A 12,708-nucleotide genomic window follows, 5' to 3' on the forward strand; every position below is an offset into this window, starting at 1 on the left:
TGTGTGTGTGTGTGTGTGTGTGTGTGTGTCATAAGGAGGTTTGCCTGTGGGACCTGGGATGACCACGGAGGCGCGTGGGTCTCATATTGAGGAACTCTTGAATCACGCAGATTTTTCTCATCGGTGTGTTTCCCTGAAAGGAATCTGGGGTCCCTGGGATGTGAGGCGGAAGGATCTGTCATTCTGTCCCCTGGGATATGGGGCGGAAGGATCTGTGATTCTGTCCCCTGGGGTGTGGGGTGGAAGGATCTGTCATTCTGTCCCCTGGGGTGTGGGGTGGAAAGATCTGTCATTCTGTCCCCTGGGGTGCGGAGCGGAAGGATCTGTCATGCTGTCCCCTGGGGTGTGCGGCGGAAAGATCTGTCATTCTGTCCCTTGGGGTGTGGAGTGGAAGGATCAGTCATTCTGTCCCCTGGGGTGCGGGGTGGAAGGGCCTGTCATGCTGTCCCCTGGGGTGCGGGGCGGAAGGACCTGTCATGCTGTCCCCTGGGGTGCGGGGCGGAAGGACCTGTCATGCTGTCCCCTGGGGTGTGCGGCGGTAGGATCTGTCATTCTGTCCTTTGGGGTGTGGGGTGGAAGGATCTGTCATTCTATCCCTTGGGGTGCGGAGCGGAAGGATCTGTCATTCTGTCCCCTGGGGTGTGCGGTGACAGGATCTGTCATTCGGCTGCCACAACTCTTGGATCCAAGTAGGCAAAGGACACTGTTCCTTCACTCCTCCTGCTTCCCATTCCTGCCTCAGGATCTCCATGACAGTGTCTTCTGGCCGATTCCTCCTGGGCCCTCCCAGCTGGGCCGGGGCTGCTGCCTGCCCTCCTGGGTGTGGAGCAGAACCTGGTGATCCTGTGCCTCCTGCTTTCAGCCTGGCCTGATGCCCCCTTTCAGAGATGCCTGAGCCTCCCCAGGCTCTCCCTGTAGCTCCAGTAGCCTCCTCTGGTTGGCCTCACCGGTGTCCATTCGTCTATCATCTGTCCATCTGCCTCCAGCCCTCAGACTTTGCCATGGCCCTCTGCCTTTCACTGTCTTGGCCCTGGAGCATTGTATTCTTCTTCTTCCTCCTCCTCCTCCTCCTCCTTCTCCTCCTTCTTCTAATTCTTGTTCTTCTTCTTGTTCTTCTTCTAAATGGAGACAGGGTCTCACCATGTTGCCCAGGCTGGCCTTGACCAACCCTTTTCTCTCGGCGTCCCAAAGAGCTGGGATTACAGGCGTGAGCCACCACACCCGGCCATGCCTTCTATCTTCTTTCTCTATTTTCAACACTTAAATATTTTTAGCCAGGTTTCAGCAGGAAATGGATGGACATGAGGGCTCTGTCTGCCTGTTGGACCAGAAGCCCTTGCATCTGATCTAAACAAACCCCTTCTTGCCTTTGTTAGGGTTTCTACTTGGTTTTATTCACAAAATTGATGTCTCAACTCTAATACTTATGTTTCTTGTCACAGACAACTGTGATAGACTAATCAGTTACCTAATTGTCCTAAACCCAATCTTTTAATAAAATCTGGTTTCTTAGGAACTGGAGCAACAGGTTTGTGAGAAAGCTCCTGCCTGGATAAGGCCAAGAGCATGGGAGTGAGTTCCAGGCTCCCAAAAGTGGGAAGTATTTTGGATTTAGGCTGTAAAGAATTCCCTATAAAAATAGCTGAACAGATTGGTCTCATAACGCTGTGGGACTTTCTTGGAACATGAGGTGAGGTTATGGGTTGGCTAGCAAATAAAACCAAACACATTTCCCAATGAGGGAATGGGGCTGTGGTTAGGATGGGATCCGTGGGGGTTCTGGGGTGCTGGCAGGGCTCTGCTTGTGATCTGGTTACATAGCTATTTGCTTTATAATCCTTTACTAAATGTGTGATTTGTGAATTCTTCTGCATATATGTTTTATTTCACAATAAAATGTCAACTTTTTTTTAACAACTAAGCAAAGTTAAGAACAATGCAGTATAATTTCCTTGGAAATACACTTTGGCAGTTATTTAATTGGGCAAGTGGGAAATTACTTTTTATGAAGATGGTTTCTGCATATCATAAAAATGCCATGTGCTGCACCATGCAGTAAGTGAAAGCGTCTAGATAAGGGCAGCCATTTATTCTTCCCGATAAGGCACCCTCTACTGTTTTCTCTGGAATCAAACTGGCACGCCTGATGACTGGCGTTTTTATAAATCAGTGAGAATTTACATGTCTCAAACAGGCAAGTTTAAAACCACAAAGTCAGGGGTATGTTAAAAACTTGACTTCGGGTCTTAACGATCCATCGATCTTTTCATTTCTTCATTTTGGGTCCGGCTGCTTTGCATGAGGATGTTTTTCTCCTGTCTCTTGTTGCCTGGCTTACAGGAGAGTTGGGTGATAGGAACACAAGGAGCAGAGAACGCACTGGCCTCTGACAGCCGCTCTGTGCAGACCAGTCCTTCAGCCATGCACAGGAATTGCCGCCAGAGTAGGACGTGTCTTCTACCGTCTTGAAAGTGATGAAACCGCCTTTCAGAAATTACAGCAGTGAGAAAACTATGACGTTGAATGATACCTGACCTAACCAACCGCCATCCTGCCTTTGACCTCCAAACTGTCTTTCATCACTCCTAGGCCTGGGCCAAACTAACTTTGGAAGATATAGTTTAAATGATAATAGCCCTCTCCCAAACTGAACTGCCTGTGTAAAGCTAATGAAAGGCCCCTAGGTTAGGAGGATGAAAGGAGCCTGGATTCTGCTAAAATATAGATGTAAACGATGACCAGCCATTACTCCGGAGGTCACAAGATTTGCAGCTTCTGCAGATAAACATCACTATTGTAGAACCTAAGATTGGCCGTTTGAGATGTCCTTTCAAGTTTTTGCATTTCTGATGTCCGACTGATCCTGTGGCCCCACTCAGAAGCGGACTCCCTGCCCTGCTAAACTACCCTTGAAACACACTAGCCTCCAAATTTTCGGGGAAATTGATTTCAGCAATAACTCCATCTCCCACGTGGCATGGCTGGCCTTGTGTCAATTAAGCTTTCTGTATTGCAATGCCATGGTTTCAGTGAATTGGTTTTTTCTGTGCAGTGGGCAGGAGTTTTAATCTCTTAATTTTGGATCCGGCCTTCAGGCGGTGACAGTGATTGGACAATTACTTTAGTAGCATGAGATACTGAGGCTACTGCACTCAGATGGATGGAATGGGCAGGAAACATGACTTGAATGCACCATGGACTCTATACCAGCATCTGTCTCCTGCAAAAGGGGCTCTGGGAACTAGAACAGTCATTCCCACCTTCTGCACATCACTGCAGGGAGCATTGGAACGTGCTTTCCTGGGCCGCTCTGGGCCCAGGCTCCCATGTGAGCATCCATTTTAAACCCCCCCAAAAATTCCAAAAACCAAAAGCCCCCCATCCAACTGAATGGACCCCTACTCTTGGCCAAGAGGATTCCAAACAAACCTGAAAAACAAGTCAGGCCAGACGGGAAGGGGAGGGTCTGATACGCCTCATTGTACCCTCTCCCTTTGGGGTCAGGCACAGCTGACGGCATTAACATTAACACAGAGACCTTCAGACTGACCAGACAGGCTCTGAAAGTGACAGGAACAAGGCCCAGGATGCAGAAGGAGCCTCGAGGGCTCAGCCGGGCCAGCCTGGGTGGAGGGGCCGCAAGAAATCCCTGAAATGACAGAGGTCAAGTTTCACGGCAGAAAGACTGAGTCAGAGTGAGGAAGGGGGATGCAGTGGCCAGCCTTTGCTGGGAGCTACCTCTGTGGCCACACCCAAAACTCCTCCCCCTGTATCGGCCACTCCAGTCCTTACGGCGGAACCACAGGCTCTTCTGAAAGGAAAATAAATCTCGAGACCCCAAGTCACTAAGCCAAAGGGAAGAACCAAGCTGGGAACTGCATTAGGGAATCCTGCCTCCCATTTTATTTAAAACTGCAGATTCAGGCTGGGCATAGTTGTTCACACCTGTAATACCAGCACTTTAGGAGACTGAGGCAGGAGGATTGCTTGAGTCCAGGAGTTTGAGACCATCCTGGGCAATGTGGCAAGGCCCTGTCTCTAAAAAATAAGAAAAAAATGCAGATTCACTAAGCCAGACTAAGGCAAAAGTGACTGTTCCTCTACCCCCCTTTCACATGTAAATTGTGTATTTGGTGAAAGAAAGGCTAATCCGAGACTCAAAAGAATGCAACTGTTTGTCTCTTATCTGCCTGTGACCTGGAAGCCCCCACTTTGAGTTGTGCCATCTTTCCAGACCAAACCAATGTGCATCTTACACCTATTGATTGATGTCTCACGTCTCCCTAAAATGTATAAAACCAAGCTGTGCCCCGACCACCCTGGGCATATGTGGTCAGGACCTCCTGAGGCTGTGTCACGGGCAAATAATATGGTTAGCTTTGTGTCCCCACCCAAATCTCATCTTGAATTGCAGTCCCCAGGGACACAGCTGGCCGGAGGTGACTGGATCATGGGGGCGATTTTCCCCACGCTGTTCTCACGATAGTAAATAAGTCTCATGAGATCTGATTTTTTTTTTTTTTTTTTTTTTTTTTTTTTTGCGACAGAGTTTTGTTGCCCAGGCTGGAGTGCAATGGCGTGATCTCGGCTCACTGCAACCTCCACCTCCTGGGTTCAAGTGATTCTCCTGCCTCAGCCTCCCGAGTAGCTGGGATTACAGGTGCCTGCCACCACGCCTGGTTAATTTTTGTATTTTTAGTAGAGATGGGTTTTCACCATGTTGGCCAGGCTGGTCTTGAACACCTGACCTCAGGTGATCCACCCGCCTCGGCCTCCCAAAGTGCAGGGGTTACAGGCGCAAGCCACTTCGCCTGGCGATCTGATGGTTTTATAAAGGGCGGTTGCCCTGGGCTCACTCACACTCGCTCTCCTGCTGCCTTGTGAAGAAGGTGCTTGCTTCCCTCTTGCCTTCCGCCATGATTGTTAAGTTTCCTGAGGCCTCCTCTGCCATGTGGAACTGTGAGTCAGTTCAACCATTTTCCTTTATAAATTACCCAGTCTCGGGCATTTCTTTATAGCAGTGTGAAAGTAAACCAATACGGCAAAATAAACTTTCTAAGTGGATGGAGACGTGTCTCAGATACTTCTGAGTTCACACTTTCATCTGTGGGCTGTGGTGTAATATCATCTTTTCAAGCCTCCCTGTGGAGGTGGGATCTTTTGGGGTGATGATTTATTTTTCTACGATGTGTACCTTAATTTATGGTCTATGTACGTTTTCCTCTTTGTAGCAGCTAACCTTCACTCATTTACTATAGTGATTTTTAGAATTGTACCGTTTGTCAATAACTTCCTTTGCAAAGTGTTCCTGCTCTCTGGCATGACTTTTTTATTTTATTTATTTATTTTTTTAGACAGAGTCTCGCTCTGTCGCCAGGCTGGAGTGCAGTGGCGTGATCTCGGCTCACTGCAACCTCTGCCTCCTGGGTTCAAGTGATTCTCCTGCCTCAGCCTCCCAAGAAGCTGAGACTACAGGCACGTGCCACCAGGCCCAGCTGATTTTTGTATTTTTAGTAGAGATGGGGTTTTACCATGTTGGTCAGGCTGGTCTTGATCTCTTGACCTCATGGTCTGCCTGCCTTGGCCTCCCAAAGTGCTGGGATGACAGGTGTCAGCCATGGCACCCTGCATGATTTTTCTGTAACTACATCCTACTTATTCTGGACTGAATAAGAAAATAGCAGGGGTGTCCATCTTCATCAACACTGCCTTGTTTAGACAGTTTGGTACAGGCTTCAAGGTTTCAGGCCTTAAGCTTTTGCAAATCACTTGCTCAGAAAAACTGGGGACAGCAGGCCCATTTATATTCATTTTAAACACTTGACAAGAGGAAGATGTCATTTTACAAAGGGTAAATGTTTCTTTGAGTTATGCTGATAGGCTACTGCTAGTGCTAATTTAAAAGACATAGTGTGTCAAAATATGCCTAACTGGTTCTTATATATTTCTTGCTAATTCAGCCATGAATAAAATGGACTTGTAAATATTGATACTTCTTATCTATTAGAGAAATTCACTCATTGTTTTAATCAGTATATAAATGTAATAAGTATTAGTTTTGGAAACACAAAGTACAATAAAGAGGGAAACAGACCATGTGTTAATATCTTGGCAAATTTCCTTGCTGTCAGTTCTTCTGTGTGTCTGCCCAAGGCCATGCACTAGCAGCATTTTCTTTCTTTGATTCATACCTTGCATAACTTACACACACTCCAGAGGTGGGTTTTATTCCCATCTGTACTAGTTTTAGGTGCGGCTGGGAGACGTGGAAGGAGGGACATGGCATGGCCACCACTGGGCGGGAGAAGTGAGCCTGCTTCTCTAGGCTCTGCCTCTCCTCGCCTGTGGACCCAGCTGCTGCTCCTGCTTCTCCAGGGCTGTGGACCCAGCAGTCTCCTGGGTTTTCCTTGGGGCTGATTTTCACATGAAGCTGCTAATTTGGTATAGGAACACTCGGGAGTTTTGGTTTTCATTTCAACAGCACCCCCTCCCCACCCTGCCCCCAGATAATCCTGTAACTCCTGGTCTCTCACTCACCTGCACAAGGAAGGTTTTGAAGTGGAAGGTACCTCATGTCCTGTCCCCTAAGCATTCTCAGTAATATTTGTATCAATGGATTTTCTGAACCTTTAAAAACTAGAAATTCTCTCTCTCCACACAAAATATATACGCTGTACATACTATATATATTCATAAAAATGTATATACAAAAATCAAAAGTATATGTAAAAAGGGGCCGGGTGCGGTGGCTCACATCTGTAATCGCAGCACGTTGGGAGGCCAAGGCAGGTGGATCATCTGAGTTCAGGAGTTCGAGACCAGCCTGGCCAACATGGTGAAACCCCATCTCTACTAAAAATACAAAAATTAGCTAGGCATGATGGTGGGCACCTGTAATCCCAGCTACTTGGGAGGCTGAGGCAAGAGAATCGCTTGAAATCGAGAGGCAGAGGTTCAGTGAACTGAGCTCGAACCACTGCACTCTAGCCTGGGCAACAAGAGCAAAACTCCATTTCAAATATATATATATATATATGTATATGTATATGCAAAAGGGAGATTTTAATGAATATATAATTTTGTCAACTAAAAAATACAGAAAAAAAAGAATGGCTAAAAATTATTGGGTCTACAACTTTAGAAACTGAATAGAACAAACCAAAAGTATACTGAAGGGAGAAAATAAAAATAAGGCCAGAATTAATAAAGTAGAAGATAGTAATTCCATGGGGACAAATGACAGAACGGATTTTGAAAAGACAGAAAAATTGGAAACCTCTAGCAAAATGATCAAAGGGAAAAAGAGACAGAGAAAAAGCAGGGAGGTTCAGACCAACAATCTGAGACGTGGTGACCTCAGAGTGTCCACGCAGGACTCCCCAGGTGAAGGGGGCTTTGCAGAGGTGCATAAGGAGAGGATCTGAAGGGGGAGATTGTCCTGGATCATGTGGGTGAGTCCAGTGTATTCCTGAGTGTTTTTGAAAGTAGAAGAGGAGGCAGAAGAGTTCAGGGGCGGGCGGCAGCATAAGGACTCAGCCCACCATTGCTGCTTTGGAGGTGGGGAAGGGGCTGCAAGCCCAGGAGTGTGGCAAGTGCAAGGCAAGGCTTCTCCCCGGAGCCTCCAGATGGGAATGCAGCCCTGGCACTGTGGTTTCAGCTCCGAGAGAGCCCTGCTAGATTCTGACCTGCAGATACACAACCCACAGACAGTCAATTTGTGTTGTTTTAAGACTAAGTTTGTGGCCGGGTGCACTGGCTCACATCTGAATCCCAGTACTTTGGAAGGCCAAGGCTGGAGGATCTCTTGAGCCCAGGAGTTTGAGGCCAGCCCTGGCAACACAGTGAGACCTTGTCTCTACAAAAATAAAAATAAAAAATTAACCAGGCATGGTGGTGTGTGCCTAGTCCTAGCTACTTGGAAGGCAAAGGTGGGAGAATCTCTTGAGCCCAGGAGTTCAAGACCAGCTTGGGCAACAGAGTGAGACCTCATCTCCACTAAAAATAAAAATAAAATAAAATAAAATAATAAATAATAAAATAAAATAAATAAAATAGCCAGATGTGGTGCAGCACACCTGTGGTCCCAGCAACTTGGAAGGCTGAGGTGGGACGATTGCTTGAGCCCAGCAGGTTGAGGCTGCAGTGAGCCATGTCCAGCCTGGATGGCAGAGGAAGACCCTGTCTCAAAGAAACAAAAAAATCGAAGTTTGTGGTAATTTGTTAAGGGAGAAATAGAAAACTAATACATGCATGAAAAGGAATCCGTATCTATACGGGCAGCAGAGAGTAAAACAATAATATGACAAGCTCATAAGCAGCTCCATGGCAACACATTTGAAATCTTAGAATCAATGCACACATTCCTGAAAACACAGAAGTCCACAGTACTGGCTGAAAAAGCCTCAATAACTCTTCTTAAAAATTGAGTAAATAAAATTCTTCCAGCAAGAAAATGAAAGTTCCAGGTGCTTTTATGAGCTAGTTCTATCAAAAATTTCAGGAAAAGAGAATTTAAAATTTAGACAGACTCTTCCAGAGAGTAGCAAGAATTCACCTATTTGATGAGGTCAGTTTCAGCTTGGTGAGAACAGTATGAGAGAGGGAAATGGCAAAACTCTCATTCATGAACAGAGATGGAAAAAAATACTTCCCAAAGTTAGCCAATCAAACACAGCAATTCTTTCAAAAATCTATTACCTTGAATCTCCACATTACCACCTAAAGTAAAAAAAAAAAAAGTATATATTTATTCAATAAAAGGCCTTTCATAAAAATCAAACCCCATTAATAATAAAACCTCCTAACATATTAGAAATGGAAGGGAACTCCCTTAATCTGATAAAGGGTATTTACACTCATATTAGATAAGCAAAATTTAACTTAGAATACTGAGCCCAGTCGGTAGAAGTTTAAACAGTTTCAACTGTTTGGAAAACAATTGGTGTCATCTGGGGAAACTGAAGATGTTGAGACCTAGTACCAGCAAATCCACTCTCAGGCACACACCCTATGGAACGCATAAGCACATGATAAACATATATGTGAATGTTCACATCAGTATTGCTTATAATAGCCCTAAACCAGAAGTGACAGACATGTCCATCAGCATGGTATATTCATGACTTAATTACTGTAGAGGAGTGAAAAAGAAGGAACTTATTGGGAACAACAAAGAAAGCCTCAGAAAAGTACATGTAGTATGATACCAGTTGTATAAGGTACCAAGAACGTGCAAAGCCGCCAGGCGTGGTGGCTTGGGCCTATAGTCCCAGCACTTTGGGAGGCTGAGGTGGGCAGATTGCTTCAGTATGGGAGTTCAAGACCAACCTGGGCAACACGGCAAAACGCCGACTATAGAAATTAGCTGGGCATGGTGGTGCACACCTGTAGTCCCAGCTATTCAGAAGGCTGAGGTGGGAGGATCACCTGAGCTGAGGGAAGTCAAGGCTGCAGGAGCTGTAATACCACACTGCACTCCAGCCTGGGCAACAGAGTGAGACCCTGTCTCAAAAACAAACAAACAAACAAACAAAAAAACATACAAATCTAAACATATATGAGAAAGACAAGCAGACACAGGTTGGGTTGAGATGTGGGTATTAGAGCAATAAACTAAAGCAAGGGATGATCAACCCCCAATTTAGGATACTCCAGGTACCACTGGGGTTGGAGGAAGGGATAGAAGTATCCTATTAATAGTCTGTTAAACTGAGTGGTAGGTACAGGGTATGCATCCTATTATTCTTCCCATTTGTGTGTGCTACATGTGTGATTCTGCACGTGTGGAATAGTCATGAACTTTCATGATATGCTAACATGATCTGAGGTGAGACACTGGCATTATGCGCTTGGTTGAGTCAATTATGTGGTGCTTTATGGGACGAATGGCAAAGAAACCAAATAGTATGAATTGTCTGCAATGAAACTTTAGATTGGTACACAGTCGTCTACTGGCTGGTCACCTTGAGCTCGTGTATCTCAACTCATAGGCCTACGAGTTAAACACTTTATCCACAGTTATCCAGCTAGCTGAAGCATGAAAATTAAGATTTGTATATCTTTTTATTTTCAGCTAGATGCACTTTTTTTTTTTTTTTTTTTTTGAGACAGGGTCTTGCTGTGTCACCCAGGCTGGAGTGCAGTGGTGCAATTATGGCTCACCACAGCTGGAACTCCTGGGTGCAAGCAATTCTCCTGCCTCAGCCTCCAGAGTAGCTGGGACTACAGGTGTGCACCTTCATGCCCGGCTAATTTTTGTATTTTTTTGTACAGATGTAGACTCACTATGTTGCCCAGGTTGGTCTCGAACTCCTGCGCTCAGGCAATCTGCCCACCTTGGCCTCCCAAAGTGCTGGAATTATAGGCATGAGCCACCGCGCCCAGCCCCAGATGCACATCTAAATATAGCAGGATGTTGCTTCTTATAAATACGATTTAAGTTTCCTATGATTTCAACTAAGATATCCATGTCTGTTTTCAGAAGAGGAAATGCTTAGGAGGATTTAGAATTGATACCATTTCCCCTCAAAATAGTTTGCTAATATTGTTCATCTTCTGTAACATGGAAGGCTTGTGTAAGTTTTACTCAGGAAGGAAATAGAAGGGATTTAAACAACGCCATTGTGAATATGGAGTGAGTCAGAGTCTTTCTACAAATGCTTGAAAATCTTGGCTGGGTCCAACCCAGCGGTGGCCAATATTGTGGAAATACAAAGGGCGAGGCTGTTTGGTTTTGAGAATAGCTTCTTGGTGGTCTGTTTGTTAAATATTTCAGTTCTAACAGAATTAAATTTGAGGACAATTAGGTGAAAATTGAAAAAAGTTGTTAAAATTTTTAATTATGCCTATGATAGAAGAACGGTATGCACCGGTATGAAAAGCATGCCAACAGCACAGGCACCTTCTGGGGAGCACAGGCACCTTCTGGGGAGCAGCTGCACATGGAGCCCCTGACTCCAGACGGCTACCTGCAGGCCGCGTGTGGAGGCTGCGAGTAAGGAAAACTCCCCAGCAGCGTCGCTCTGACTCACACAAAACCTGCCAAAGCCACAGGCCCATGTATTTGAAATAAGTAATATAAAATAAGGTTTCTATACCCGAAAGTAAACCAAAGGGAAAAGTATTACAGAGTAATATAATTGAATAAAAAATCATTTAAAATTTCTATTAAACACTGGTGATCAAAAAAAGATAAGTGGGCCAGGCACAGTGGCTCATGCCTGTAATCCCAGCACTTTGGGAGGCTGAGATGGGCGGATCACCTGAGGTCAGGAGTTCGAGACCAGCCTGGCCAACATGGTGAAACCTCATCTCTACTAATAATACAAAAAAAATTAGCCTGGTGTGGTAGTGGGTGCCTTTAATCCCAGCTACTCAGGAGGCTGAGGTAGGAGAATCACTTGAACCCTGGAGGCGAAGGTTGCAGTGAGCTGAGATTGCGCCATTGCGCTCTAGCCTGGGTGACAAGGGTGAAACTCCGTCTCAAAAACAAAACAAAACAAAACAAAACAAAAAACCTGCCAAAGCCACAGGCCCATGCATTTGGAATGATAAGTAATACAAAACAAGGCTCTATACCCAAAGTTAAACCAAACACAAAAGTAATACATAATAATATAATAAGAAATCATTTAAAAATTTCTATTAAAGATCGATGTTCAAAAAAAGTAAGTGTAATTAGGAAGAGTGAAGAGGAAAGACTTTAGCAGAACCTGAAAGAGACTGGCAGGGTTGATAGAGGAACTTGAAGGTTCAGACTGTTACTTTTGCCTGTTGGAGAACTTCATAAATGAGGATGCACCGTGTGAACTCTGTGTGTCTCACTCCTTTCACTTGGCGTCATATTTTGAGATGTTTCCATGTTGTTCTTTTTCAGTGCTGAGTACCATTCCACTGTATGAGTATAGCATACAGTATATGAGTATAGCATACAGTATAGCATACACTGTATGAGTATAGCACGATGTGTTTATCTATTTACCTACCGATGGGTTGTTACCAGTGGGGCTATCTTGAATAAAGCTGCTAAGAACTTTCTTGTTCTTAAAACATAAATTTTATTACTTGGGGTGAACACCTAGGAGTAGAGTTTCTGGGTCATGTGCTAAGTGTGTGGTTACTTTATAAGGGACTGTAAACTCTTTTTCAAATAAAACGTATTACTTTACACTCCCAAAAGCAACATTTAAGAATTCCAGTGATTCTGTGGCCCTGACAACACTTTGTATTGTCAAACTTTTAAACTTCGTCATTCTAGTGGCTAAACAACTCATTTTAAATAAATTAAGGGTAGGGTCATTTTCGGAGGATCACAAACAGAACAAAGAGAGGGAAACAAGATCAGAGTTCTTAAGGGAATTAAGAAAAATAAGAAAGATGATTGAGAAAAACTAAGGACACGGTACCCACGTTGTCCCTTAAGGGGATGAAAAGGAGTGGTCAGCAGAAATCAGTCTGATGTTCCTCTATGTGCCGTAGGTAGAGGCACTGGCCCAGGGGGGCGAAAACCATCTGGAACAGGTGGAGTGAGAGCTAACTTGGGGGAGGCGTGCAGGGCCCACTGTTTGTACTGGATGCTCAAGCATTACATATCCATTAGGACCAGTGCCATCCCATTCTAATCAACCACTGGCCTTCCTACTTGCAGCACATACATCCTAGAAATCTGAAGAGAATAAATATTTCTATGTAAAACTTTTGAAATATTTG

Source organism: Pongo abelii, chromosome 7 (assembly GCF_028885655.2).
Source record: "Pongo abelii isolate AG06213 chromosome 7, NHGRI_mPonAbe1-v2.0_pri, whole genome shotgun sequence".
NCBI classification, from domain to species: Eukaryota; Metazoa; Chordata; class Mammalia; order Primates; family Hominidae; genus Pongo; species Pongo abelii.